Source organism: Stegodyphus dumicola, chromosome 3, assembly GCF_044657685.1.
Source record: "Stegodyphus dumicola isolate Sdum_Otavi_A_Nest chromosome 3, ASM4465768v1".
In the NCBI taxonomy this organism is placed as follows: domain Eukaryota; kingdom Metazoa; phylum Arthropoda; class Arachnida; order Araneae; family Eresidae; genus Stegodyphus; species Stegodyphus dumicola.
The window spans coordinates 195,210,857-195,225,620 of record NC_140770.1 but is presented as its reverse complement, the minus strand read 5'-3'; positions in this window follow the sequence as shown (position 1 = coordinate 195,225,620).

Below are 14,764 nucleotides of genomic sequence, written 5' to 3'. Positions count from 1 at the left end.
CGAACCACGGACTTCTGGAATACCGGCCCAGCGTGCAGAACCACTACACCACGAAGGCACGTTAGGGAGGCGGGAAAAATGCATTGTATACTCCCCCTCTTTTAAAGGGCGAATGGATTTTTTAGGGAACCCAATCGCCAAATCCTGGGTGGGGAGAAATCATCATCATGCACCACCCTTTAAGTTCGGGCGCCACAGTAGAGATATTAGATTAATTGGAAAAGCTGGAGAGATGAAAAATAGCCAACGCCTTCGACGGGAATCGGACCACAGACCTCTGGAATAAAACCCAGTGTGCAGAATCATTACACCACGAAGGCAGTTAGGAAGGCGGGAGAAATATTTTATAAAGTCTTACGGAAACACTGAAAAATCCAAAATTATATACTTAAGAATAAAAAATAAATATACTATTTATTTTCTGGTGGCAAACGTTCTTGATAGCACGCAATATCGTGAGTGACGTGGCAAAATGTTCAGAATGAAGTAAGCGATTTTAGCTCATAATATGTCTGCACGAATTATCATTGTCTGTACAAAATTCAAAATTAGCTGGTTTGGTTGAAATTGAAATATTTAATAGTCAAATTTAATTTATTGCTTAAAACAATGATTTGGATTCTTTATTTTTGGAGGCATTAAAAAACCAGAATTAGAAATAGATACAGTTAAAACATAAATCACAATATGCTTTTGGCATTTTATCTGAAATCTTTCAATCATTTTAGTCCGTTTCATACCACTGTTAACTGGGCTAATTTATATAAATGTGTACGCAATTAACTTAAAAGGAACTTAACATATTATTAAGTAACTTAATTTTTTTAATTAAATGAAGAAATGGTTTTAATTCATATCATAAAATATTCTCTCAATAATTATATTGATATGTTTTGAAAGCCACATTTTTAATGCTGCATTTTCCAAGCTTTATACTTTCTTATAACGAAAATTCTTTTTCTTTCAAAAAACTAAATATTTCTTATTATTTTTCTCAGTTCAAAATGAAGTAACTTGTCAAAAGAAAAACTGCACCCTGAGCTATAAAAAAGTAAGAAGAAAAGTTCTTATACTCCAGCCTCAAGAAAAGAGCAACGAATCTTTACTCAGTCTCTTGGGTCTTCCGGTGTGTTTGCTCGCAACTTGAGCAAATGTATCCAGAGCACTTGTTCCGGCTCTGTTAGATCAGCAGCAGGGGCAACGAAGGGAGAAGCGGGCTGCATTAGATGAGGATGTTAGCGACTGCCAGCGATTTTGAGCTCTGTGAAACAGAAGTAAACCGGAATAAAAATTTACGAAATCATGTGCGCTTCAAATTGTAGTACCTATATATCTTCACGAATGTAATCCTTTCACAATAAATATCTCTCGCATCTTTGAATGCTCAGTGACGAAATCCAACAGTATTTAATTATATTATATTTTTTAATTTTGTATAGTTTTATTATAAACTAGAAATAATACATGCCGAAGTAAGCAGTATAATTATAGGATAACACATTTCTTTAGATCCATAATCTGGTTCACACGTCACTGTGTTCGCAATATGCACCCCAGTGGTTTTGGAAGCTTATATATTAAAACATAAAAATGGATTGCAGATGGACGTTAGCCGCAGCGTGTTAGCAGCCAAGCAAGCGATGAAAGTGACGACGTATTCAGAACAAATGGTAGGAGAGTTCAAAAAACGCTGGGTTTGAATGGAAATCTTACTTTGGAATTGGATAAAAAATATCTGCATTATTGCCACTATGCCCGTAAACTCCCATGATGTCGGTTAATTTTGAAATGACGGAGTATAGATTGATTATAAATAGTTACTATTAAGACAGAAGGGTGCAAATACAGAAATTAAAATGAAGCGTAAATGTACTATTCCCAATTAAAATTAGAAGTCTCCCCTTATATTTTAACTTATATATATATACATATACTAAATAGTATAATGTATAAAACTAATTAATGACAGACATAAAACGTAACTGACACTTCATAAAAAATTATTCATAAAAATTTATGCAGAAGCATCAGTTAACATAAATTACAATGTCTGGTAATTTATTATTCGCAAAATATTGAAATTAAAACTAAATTTATGGAATTTCGAAAATTATTGAAAATGAAATCACCTCTTGTAGCAAAAAAATGTTTAATAACTTGGGCAGATACGCGTACCTCACATCTTGATTCCATAGATGTAACCAAATGTTGATTGGCTTGTGGAATTGCACTCCACGCTTCTAAAAGTGCACTAGGCGCTCTGAAATTCGGTTCTGTAAGACATAGCACACATACACAATCAGGCTCAAGTCGGATAACTAAGATAGCCAGTCCATTCGAGGGATATCTTCTGTTTGGAAGTATTCTGACACAACTTATTCTCGATGATGCCCAGCTCTGCCCTTCATTAGCAAAACTCTGGGTCAGCAGCACCTCTAAACACTTTAACTAGTGGTTCCGTAATCTCGTCCACTTATTGAGATATTACATATCGTATTTGAAAGATATGATTAGTGTAGCCATTTGTCATGATTCTTCCCTAAACCATTGACCCGCGGTCACGGAAAAGAAATATTTCCCGCCGAAGCAAGTCAAGTTGCGTTTTCCATCCTCTTTACAAATCAAAACGCGTTTAGAATCACTGTTCAGATTATATCTGGAATCGTCAGTAAACAATCCTCGGGCCCAGTTGTCTTGGCTACACTGAACTAATGTTCACCAGTTGTAATGTAATTATGACGGCACGAGTTGAAACGGGCTACCTCTGGAAACATGGGTGAGTGAGATACAAACCTCTAATTTTCTCCCATAGAGACCAACCTCGTTAAACGTTCGTGCAACAGAAGAACGGCTAATTCAAGTTTCTGTGACAGCCTGAAGATCCGAAACAAAATCTCTTGTAGTTGCTCCGCAGTTTATTCGAGCCGACAATGACAGAAACGGTCTCCTGACGCAGTTATTGCTCTTGGTCACTTTTGACCAGACTACTTATCAACATCTATTAATAACGGTTGTTTAAATGAAAAGGTACAGAACGTCGTAACAAATAAAGGAGTTGAAATTTGAATATGCCGCTTTAACATAACGTAGTGAAACACCTAAGAATGCGAATGTAGTGTGCGGCGTAGTTGTCCGCATGCTCGAGACACACATGACGCAAGAGAGAAGTCGGCAGTTGTGTGTTCCGTCCAATTGATACGCCAGTGCGTGTGAGGACATCATGACATTCATGCTGTAAAATTGGGCGATTGAGAAGCAGCGAGGTGTTATCAGATTTGTTACTTAGAAGGATTTAAACCGGCCCATATTAATCGTCGGATGATGGTCGTATACGCAGGAGAATGTGTATTCTACACATTAGTGAGAAAGGTGGTGTGTCAATTTTCGTGAAGGCTTGGAGTGATTGAGTAATGAATGACCCAAGACCAGGCCATGCAAACACGGCAATCAAGGCCGAACTCATCGAGAAGGTGAACGACATGGTGAGAAGTGACATCTCCGAGGGAAGCGCTTCAACTCAACGAAGAACTGAATGACACAGTTGAGGACTGGCTCCTGTCACAGCTACAGGAATTCTGGGAAGAGGGATTCCTACTGCTCTTGAGCCAGGCGGATAGTTGTGTTAAAGCTTCTGGTGATTACTTGGGAATAAAAATTTGAATGTATCCATAGTGTCGTTCATTTGAACGATGAACGACACTACGGATACATTCAAGTTTTATTCTCAAGTTATATATATATATGCTTATATATATATATATATATATATATATACATATGCTTAACTCTATATATTACATATATTGTTATATATATATATATATATATATATGCTTAACTCTATATATTACATATATTGTTGCATATAAGCGTTATAAAAGTAAATTTTAAGCTTTATAAGCGATTATTTGAAAAATAAGCGTTTAACAATTTTTTAGCACTATAAGCGTTGTTAGTGTTTATTATGTTAGAAAAAAGTAAGTTATAAGGTTCTTTGATAGCATCTAACTGGGTACAGAAATTTATGACAATATCAAATCAATTAGTAATTCTGTAGCATAGAAGGTACCTCGTATATCATTTTTACAATCGTCTTTTGATTTGAAAATGATACACCGCGATAGTAATTCAAAGCAAAACTAAAATTGGATAGCCTTCCAAGTATAATAATCCATTCCGTTTTAATTATCAAATGCGCATTTCCTGCTTTCATATGAGAAAAAGCGATTCTCAAATATTATCAAGATGCGATTTGTTTCCCCTTTTGGTTTAGTTTTGTTTTTTTACTCTGCGTGCAGACCTCACGTTTACAATTTGTATAGTCTCTTAACTGAAGGTTTAAATTAAATACTGCGACATTGTACTGCCATTTATCTTTAAAAGTAAATCAACTTTAATTGGAGACTTTCTAACGATGATGGACAGCACTACTATATTACGGGTAAGTAATGTACAGGGTGCCTATAATTAAACTTAAAATTTGCGAGCAGTCTGTACCAAAAACTATAGAGCGGAAATGCATGAAAATTGAGTAATGGTAGAATGAAATGATGGGAATTTTATCAAGGAAAACAATGAATTTCAAAAACCACCCCTAGGTGGCGTATGATAGCTTTATTGAGAACCTATAAATAATGTACAAAAGTTTACAAAACTTGCTCGATATGATGCCCAACATTGTCTGCTACCATCTGAAAGCGTAAACTCGCATTTTCGACTGTTGCAGGCAGCAGGAAAGGGAGAATGTTACACCTTTAGAGTTCTATGCTTTCTTTAAGGTTGCATAGAGATGTGATAGAATTACGGTAGATCATGGCCTTGAGGTATCCCCACAGCCAATATTCGCAAGGATACAAGTCGGGGTATCTAGGAAGCTAAGCTGTAGGAAATTGATGGTTGATGTTTCTGCCGTCACTGAAATGACGGCGGAGCACTTAATTCACACAACGGGCGATGTCCGGAGGAGCACCATCCTGCATAAACAATGTGGTTGTATCATGTCGCCTTGCCTGAAGAGCCGTAATAACGGATTGCTCTAATAATGAAGCGTATCGTTGACCGATGACGGTGCATTTCACAGGCCCTGCGGCGCTGAGCTGTCCTAAATAAAACGGGCCCACAATGAAGGTTGCAGTAAAGCAGCACCAAACTGTTACATTCGAAGAGTGTAATGGAATTTGTAGGAATTGGTGTGGGTTTGTAGCAGCTCAAATGCTGCAATTGTGCGTGTTTACCCCACCTTCCGTATGAAAGTGGGCCTCGTCGGTCCACAAAATGTTCCACGGCCATTCATGCTGGAGCTCAACTTGCGCAAGAAACCGCAATGCAAAAGTTTGTTGACTGTTCAGATTAGCTTGTAAAAGCTGCTGCGCTAGCGACAGTTTATAGGGATAGTAGTGTAAGACCATTCGAACAGTCTTATAAACCGTGGAACGAGGTTGGTCAGCAGATGCTACAATACGCCGAATAATAATACTGCCGATGTTTTGCAATCTATCTTCCTTCACTTGCATCGCTACATCATCCACTACCTGTGCTGCAACACATTTTTATTCCCTCCCTGGCTGAATCTCTTATGTTCCCGTTGCTTCAAATTTCCTAATCATGTTTGTTAGTCCTTCACTAGTGAGTGGACCTTTTTGTAGCCGCTTCAACGAAATTTCGGCAAAGCTTCGGTAGCAAAGGTTTGGTAAAACAATTTCACCAGTAAATCACGTTCCTGGAGAGTTAACATCATCTTCCTTGACTTGGAAATAAGTATGACTGCGGTTTGCCTCTCGCATCTTTATGGGGTTGCTGTGCGCGCACAGGATTACTATGGTTACGCTATTTGCATATGCCATAAGTTTGCATTGCACAACGCCATCTAGTGGTGGTTTTTGAAAACATTTTTTCTTAGATAAAAGTACCATCATTTTATTCTGCCATTACCCAACTTTCATGCATTTCTCCTGAATAGATTTTGCTACGGATTGCTCGCAAATTTCAATTTTAATTATGAGCACCCTGTACATTTAATCTACGGAGTTTGATCGTTCAATATTAGAGCACAGACCTCTGGACGAACCTATAGTATTTTGACTTAAACATTCAGTCACTGGTGAGAGTTGACTGAAGAATGTAGTAAAATTAAGTGATATTGTCTTTAGGCCTATTTTATTTCATAGGCGAAAAGCTCCAATAAGCAAAGTTTTAACATTTAATACCCAAAAATCTATTTAATTCTTTCGAGATTAATCTTAAGAATAAAGCACTGTTACCTATAATTGTATTATAAATGGAAGGCTCCTTAACTGACACTAGAATATCGTATAGAGTTTAATATATAAGAGTATAGAGTGTGAGTATAGTTACGAATCACTGAATTCACACTTTTAGCCGGGGGCTAATATTTAGCCAAATTTCTGAAAATAATTTTACTAATAATACGTGTTAATAAAAATTGTTTTACGTGATTTAACAACCCCCTTCCTAATATTGAATTATGTTTTCAATACTACTAATTTTGTGTACGATAATTTGCATGGTTTGGTTTGATTTGGTAGATTATGGCAAAGCACACTAGAGCTTTCTACCTAACGGGAAGGATATCTTTGTGGAGGGCTTTCTAATGAAACCTGGCTCGTATACATGTTACACATGGGGAAAATATCAATAACGCCCAAACAGCCAGCCCCCGTTTATCTGGAAACGAACCCAAGTCGAATCTACCAGTATTCAGCAGTTTTACTGTTCTGCCGATGGTGTGCCGAAAACATGCATGTATGTATTAAACTGCTAGTTTTTAGAACCTGTGTTTACTATGCACAAGAAAGCATTACCTCTTCTTAAATATTTCTTTAACTCTTTTAACCGTGTTTCTTGTAGCTACGATTAGGTTAGGCTTAATATTCAGTTATCGTTACTTTATTTCATAATTTCTTCGTATTTGAATCAATGAAAACATAATGAATATATTCAGTCGATGAGCTAGCTGTAACTGCTGACAGCCAAATGTGACGAACTATTCTTCAATGGCCACAGGGATACTTATGAAATGAAATAAATTCACGTTTACGAGGATTTTAAATTTAATACTTCTCCGAATTGGTGACAATGCAGCTGAAGCTTATCCAGACAGCTATTTATTCTGCTAAATGGCTTGTATTAAATCTAGTAATATATTAACAGTTAACTAATTTGAGAGGTGAATGAAGCCATTTAATTTGTTCGAAGCTAAGCCCTATTTAATAGAATTGTAGTAGCATAGGGAGTGCAGAATTTAATACTATGAAAGCAGGTCAGATGTCCTATGCTTTTGTACCACCTTTTAAATTCGAGAGTTCGTTCAGTGTGCGTAAAAGATATATGTAAATATACTACGAAAGAACGCATCTTATAAAAATAGTTTACCAAAGAATGTTAAAGTAAGCTCCATGCAACGCTGCTTACGCTTTCGTTAAAGATCGTAATCTTAAAAACTTCTAAATGTCCGCCTACAATATAAATCTGAACCTAGTTTATAACAAATTATCAACCAAAAACCTACTAGCAGTCCTTTCAGCAGTTTGGATTTTTGATAACGAAATAAATGCACTTGAGAAAAAATAAAAGGAAATAAAAATCGAAAAGCTTCCAGATTATATATTACGTCTAAAAAAGCCTTTTTTTTAACGTTTTGTGTGTTATCATTATTTATTAAATATCACGTTCTTCGCACTTACACCATGTAAAATTTAATTCACTAGCAATATCACAAAATATTTAAAACCAGCATATCTTTAGATTTTCAGCCAGACAGTCCCGCGCTGGACATAAAAATGTTCTTTTCTGTACAGTGTTGCCATTGCTCTCTTTGTAATCGTTGAGCTTGTAAAACCAAAATTCATCAAAAGTTTACAAAATGTTAAATAGATATTAAAACAAATTCGAAATTCAAAATCCGCGCTTCCATATGCCCTCGAGTGGAACATTACGTTATTCAAAATTTGATGGATCTAGGTACCGACTTTTTTCACAATGCGAGAAGCATACCAATATTCATGCAGATTATCATTTATTTAATTTATTTTAAAATAATGAGGGGAGATAATATTTGTTGGCAGCAATTTGAAAAGTGATTCACATCAAAGTCTCCTTTAGAGACTAGAAGCCCTCCTGAGCTAACGCTCATCAGGTCTAATAGTTTCAGAAGTAATTTTCATTATCATGCTAAAAAGGAAACTTAAGTATAAACTTCTAATTTTAAATTACAGAAAATATTTTCTTACATACCTCGTATTTTGCGAGGAAACACATCTGGTTTATTGGTTTACGGCCTTTTTACCAACAGTGGAGGCAGTAGGGTGTTGTGCTGTCGGCTTTTACTATTGGCGTTTGAAAAACGAAAATCGTCTTGCTTTAGCCTTGTTATAGTTTCAATTTTGTTTACTTCAAAACAGTGGAGGTTGTACTAAGCTTAGGTAATTGGATTCTCGTAAAGCTTAGTTTCCTCATGTTAGTTGGTGGGTTTACTTTAGTTTCCACGTTTCTGTTGAGTACAGATGTTGGCTCATTGTGCGACTTTTCTTCTTTTTGATTCGTCCTGGAGGTGTAATTTTCTCAGTTTAGATAAAGTAAAATTCTACCATTGGTAGGATTTATTTTGAAGATTTTTTGTATGCCAATGAAATTTTCGGGGGCGGAGAGGAGAGTTTACTTCGGTGCTTGCACCAGGCTAGAGTGCATTCTGATTCTAATTTTCAAACTAAGAGTAAGAAGAGAAGAGAGTGGGGGCTTGACCCCTTGCGGGTCTTGCTCTCGCGAGCGGCGTGTACCAGCGGGCTCCGGTTATGGTTTTACCTTTAGAGTCTGATATGGAGTGATTTGAGCAGCAGCGATGTGAAGTTAGATGAAGAGTTCTCACGGCGTTTGACTTGCAGCCGGCTTGCCGTGCTGCGGGCTGCCTGAGCAAGAGGGTTTGAGCTGCGCTTTCTTTTCTCCAGAAGAGGCATTTTTTCTGCGAGATGTTACTAATTTTGTGCGCGATGAAAGGAACAATTTCCTGCGAGATGTCTGGAGAAATGTGTACGAGCTGAAAAGAACATTTTATCGTGAGCTGATTACTAATCCGAATCTCCAGATAATCCTTCCAAAACAGAAAATGTGACATCCCCGAAATGAATATGTATGACACTTGGAAGTTTCAAGCAGAAGTATGTGTCATTAGTATCCGGCATCTGAGGTTCCTGACACATAGTCGTTCCACACAGAAATATGTTCCTGAGGAACGAACTTTTCCTTGATCTGGCGGTTAGTTTTACAAAAAAGACTTTCGAACTTTTCCCTAATCTGGAGGTTAGTTTTACAGAAAGGACTTCATCCTGTCTCCAGATATTCTTGTACAGAATGGACAGTGTTAGTTAAACTGTAATCATAGTGTTGGCTCAACGAAACAGACTTCCTCCGTAACTAGAAAAACTGGACACTCCCCCCAAGGTTGTGTACTCCGAAGAATATGTGAGTGAAATTAAGATTATTTTCTCTCTCTCTTAGTATTCCCAAATGCCATAGTGGAACAGTTAATAATGATTTATCTACCTGTTTATATTGTTATTACTTATATAAATTTAATATTACAGTTAGTAAAATTGAGAAGTGATTATTATTTCAAGTGATGGCCAGTTTTGGGGTGTCTTAAATTTGTTTCATCTACTGAGTGTGTGACTCAGAAAATGTTAGTTTCTAATTAATGAAAACCATTTATTTGAGAATTAAAATATGTTACACCTTCTTAATTTGTAAAAAAATGAATTATTAATTAAATGTTTTAATTATTGTAAGCTCAAATTTTGGGTGACAGATTTTCATAGTAAAAATATGTGGTAGGGGATACTGATCAGTTACCCAAGTATTTACTAATAATATTATAATATTCAAGAATTTAATAAATGTGTTTGATTCAGAATGTTAATTGCACTTTTTTATTCTTGTGTGTAATTTACTGTGGTTTGTCATCTTCCTCCATTTGTTTGAACCGTGAGGCCTTTTTAAGAAACTTGGAGTTTTATTGAATTTAGGTTATTGATTTTTCCTTTTGCATAGGTTACACACAACGCGAACCTAAAATTTAACTTGTACTACCACTATACGATTGATAAATATGATATATGTTAGATATTAATTATGATGTTTCTATGATTATATATTTTTTTGAGCTTTTGTCAGTCAGTTAAGTCAAAGTTGTAAAAGTTTAAAACATTTAATTTTCAGATATTTAATATACGTAGCTGTCAAAGGCATCAAATAAAATGTCATTGACATACACATTTCTGTAGTGAATCATCGCAACGCTTTGAAATTCTCTTCCCCCACTACAATATTCCGTTTCCTTAACGTACAGAAGACAGAAAACCCTCAATAGAGCAACCGCACCATCGTTTAGACTTTCGGTTTGTCTGCTCTATTGATGGGTACTATCCGCCCTCTGCAGCTCAGTGGCATTTATTAAAACAATTTAGTGTACATATTACGTTACAATTGTTTAATGTACAAAACATAAGTAATTAGAAATGTTGAATACATAATATAACTTAGATAACTTTTAAAATAAAAAGAGAAATAAAATATAAAGTCTATGAAGTCAACATATAAATATATGTAAAAGACCATATGTAGAAGTCCATATCTTGTAGAATGTTCATATGTAGAATATCCAAACGTATAATGTCAATAATGTAGTAAAATTAATAAAGTAATAAAATAAAAAAATAAAAAATATTGAATATTATTGAAGTGCTACTAAGCCTAACGAAGCCGCCATTTGTTTACATTTGAAACTTTGTACAATAGTGATTTAAGTCAGTTTCTGCACCTTTAATATATTTTTACTGAGTAGGCCCAAAAGTAAACTTTCAGTTTTTTGCAACGAAAAATAGGCGCTCCTGCCCGCTGGCCGAATTACTTGTTTTTTCGTAGAAACTATAATTTTAATTGTAAAAAAGTTTTTGAAGTGTTTTAACTGTATTTGGCGTTTTATGTGTTTCTGTATTTGACAATTTTCAATCAAGATGTTTCTAGTTTTGTGTATTTTTGCATTATCACGAAGTGAGAACTGAATTAATTGAAGGTGAAATATATCTGTAATGAAATTCGAGGAAATATGTTTAAATGAAATGCCGCAAAAAGTTTGTATAATTTAATAGGTTGTATTACGTGTTAATAGGGCGAAGTTACGTGGTGTCCACATTAGATTTTTTTCTTATTAAATTTTTTTATTCAATCATTCAATTCAAATTTTGTTTATTTAGTAATTAAATCGTGTTATATTCTAGGCTTTCGATAAAATAACATAATATTTAATTTATCATAGCTAACAAATTTTAATGATCTATATGTACAATCAAAAATATCATTAAAGGAATACTAGCCTTGAGTTCGGTTAACTACATTTGTTGAATATGATGCAGCATTGCGAATGAATTAAGGCTAATTATATCCAAACTTTGAACTTCCTAATCTAGGATTAACTGATTGAGAAGAGTAGGTGGAAAAGCATTTTCATTCGCTTACTTAAGGGACTAAAATTAATTTTCTCCCCAACACAATTTGCGAATTTATCCAAGCTCATCAATTATGCGCAAATATGTCTGTGGAGTATTCAGAAATTGATGAGTGGAGAATCAATTTGTCGTTTCTGCGTTGATAGTGTTTGGATACTTTCAAATTAAGTAGCTCATCAACAAACTGATGCTCTAAAAAACTAACGACGGAGTAGTTTCTTTATATGAATTCAAAAAGTTACCAGCTTAATATATATGCAAAGTATATGATAGATTGATGAATAAATTTGTCTCCAGTTTAAAGAAAGGTATGATTGATTGATACTGTACGGGTTCGAAATAGATTGAATGCTCAAGTCCGATAAAAGTATTCTTATCAAAAGAAATTTAATAGAACGCTGGAATTTTTCTCAGAGATATTCGTGCAAGTGTTCACAATATCACGCAATGTAATCAGTGGTTTTACTTCCAATATTACTAAAAGCGTTAAAATAGAACGCATTGCAAAATAAAAGCTAATCCGATCTCTCGCTGAACTCATAACAATAACAACACCAGCTAACTAAATTGAGCTCAGACATATCTCTCCGTCTTTATTTATAGCTTTCAATCGATCGCGAGAAATTTCTGGTAATTTCTTTGCTTCTCGAGATTTCTGGAAACCAACAAGAAGATGGAGTTACAGTTACAGCTAACACAGTAGTTAATTACATTTATTCAATTTCAGTGTTAAATGCACGTGCTCCTATACTTTTACTTCTCCAGCATAGCATAGTATCTGTCTCGTGCTGCATTGCACTGGGAAATTTTAATTATAATTCTAATAAATTTAGCTATTTAAATACAAAAATTTATCTGTACGTTAAATAAACGGAATTCAATTTAACTTTACAAATAACACTGTACTTTAAAGAATAAATTTGCTTAAATTAGTTCTTGTGATCAGAAAAGAACATTTAATAAATAAATAGAAGAAATTGAAAAATAATGTTATGAAATGTCAAGGCGCGGTCGGCGATATTTGGCGGTAAAATTGGCTATATGCCATAGAGGATGGAGAACCTTCTGGAACGAATTCTTACCAGTCTAGCCCAGAATATTCTCGAACGCAAGCCAAAAGCTATATAAACCTTGCTGGTAGGCGGGGAGTAGTCCGTGCGGAGTCCATCGAGTTGATAGGCAGTCAGTGAGTGCCGAGTTGTTCGTCGAGTGCACCGAAAGAGTCTCTTAGTGTTTCGCGGTTCGTGCATCGTCGAGAGCGTGTGTTGAGCTCCGGGAACAACGGAACCGAGGAGTCGGGAGCTGTACTTTAGTGTATCGACGAGTGCGTCGCGAGTTGGAGCTGTACTCTGGTGCTTTGCAGTGAAGCTGTCTTCACCTTTATAGCCTGATAACCTGGAGGCTGTGTCGCTGATTATCTCAGCCTGTCTATAACATTTCTTTGACAACCGTTAATGTGCTTTTAGAGCTGTCTTGGATAATACTGGGCAATAAAGTGTATTTTGATATTCCACCAAGTGCTGTCGTCGTTATTTACTTCAAATCTACGAACCCTTAATTTGAGAAGAAAAAGGTAACAATAAATTTACATAAATACAGAAAATTTCAGTAGTCTGGCTAATTCAGGACTTCTGTAATGCTGAAATATCAAATATGCCGAATTATTGGATTTATCAATATCTGGCGTCAGAAACAAGTTGTAAAGTTAATTTATCCTACCGAAAAAAAATGGAACATTAAACGGACCTCTGCCTTAATAATTTCAAAATACATGTAATGCTTCAAAACATAGAAGTTCAATTATAGAATGTATATTGTTTTATTATTCTTGTGGAGATTTATTTAATTTACCTAATAGTTAATTTTCAGTTCAAGAAGCTTCCTTTTTAGTCTCGTTTTCACCCACGCTTTCTTGCCAGAATGTTAATATGCTAGCCCGCCGTGTTTTCATATAATGTAGAGAGAAGTGTTATTTAAGGTAAAGTTTTGGAAGTTGATTTCAGGGTGTTGTGTACCTGCTTGAAGGCCATGCTGCTATTTTGAATTATTAGCGATTACAGTTGTGTGACGTTGAATGCTTCTAACCACTAAGCTTGTTTCCCCCGACTTCTACAAGTCAGAGTCTCTAAATTATCCTGTGAGCAATTGGACTAAATTTTCTACATTTTATTTTAAGTTCATCGTTACCTGTTTTGAATTAAGCCAGATGTGTTGGCTTTGTGCAAACACAAGTGGGGCCCTCTGTGAAATTATAGTGAGTTTAAAAATGCTTCTTTACACCCTGATTATGAATTTCTGTTGTTCTGTGAAGACCTGGGGATAATTCCACATGCAATTGCTTAGAACTGGTAGTTTATGCTAACCAAGCATACAAGGCTCTATATTCTTAATCAATTTATATTTTGAGATCAACTGCATTGTTGTTGGTTTAAGATATTTGAGTGTTCTGACGCCCATCTTTTTGTCAAAACATCGTAGAGGAAAATATGGAATTTCTTTAATTCTTCATTGCTTTGTGGCTGCTATGCTCAGTACGTTTAACAAGTCTATTAAATTCTTTGGTTTGACACCAGAGTCATTTGACACCAGTCATTTGACACCAGAGTTTGTTTCTAAAACTGGCCAGTTACAATTTCCTTAATCAAATCAGTAAATGTCATCTCCAAAATGTGCGAGTAATTAATTATTCGAAGGAACACTTTTGAGTGAATTCAGCAATTAAGAGTGTATAATCATAAAGCTACCAATTTTTCCCCTTTTTAAAGGGGCATGACATTTGCTCACAACGAAACTAGTCCTGAAGCAAATGTCGTAGGATTCCAAATACTACCGAATGGCATGCTTAGGTTGTTCAGTAGAAATTGGATGCATGGCAGGGTAGCATATCTGTATTATATACAAATGCAAGATTAGTTCATGTGCTGAACCATTAGTGCCGTATTATCAAGTACACACTCCGTACAGAGTTGAGGAAAAGATAGAGCTATAATTAAAGCTATCATTAAGCTATAATATACTAAGGCTATAATATAATATCATTAAAGCTATAATATAATATCATTAAAGCTATAATATAATATCATTAAAGCTATACTATCATTAAAGCTATAATATACTATCATTAAAGCTATAATATACTACCATTCAAGCTATAATATATTATTATAAAAGTTGTCTCAAACAGGTTATATGGCTGCTGACTCACTTTCTAAATCTAATTAGTCTCTATACAATTTAATTTGCAA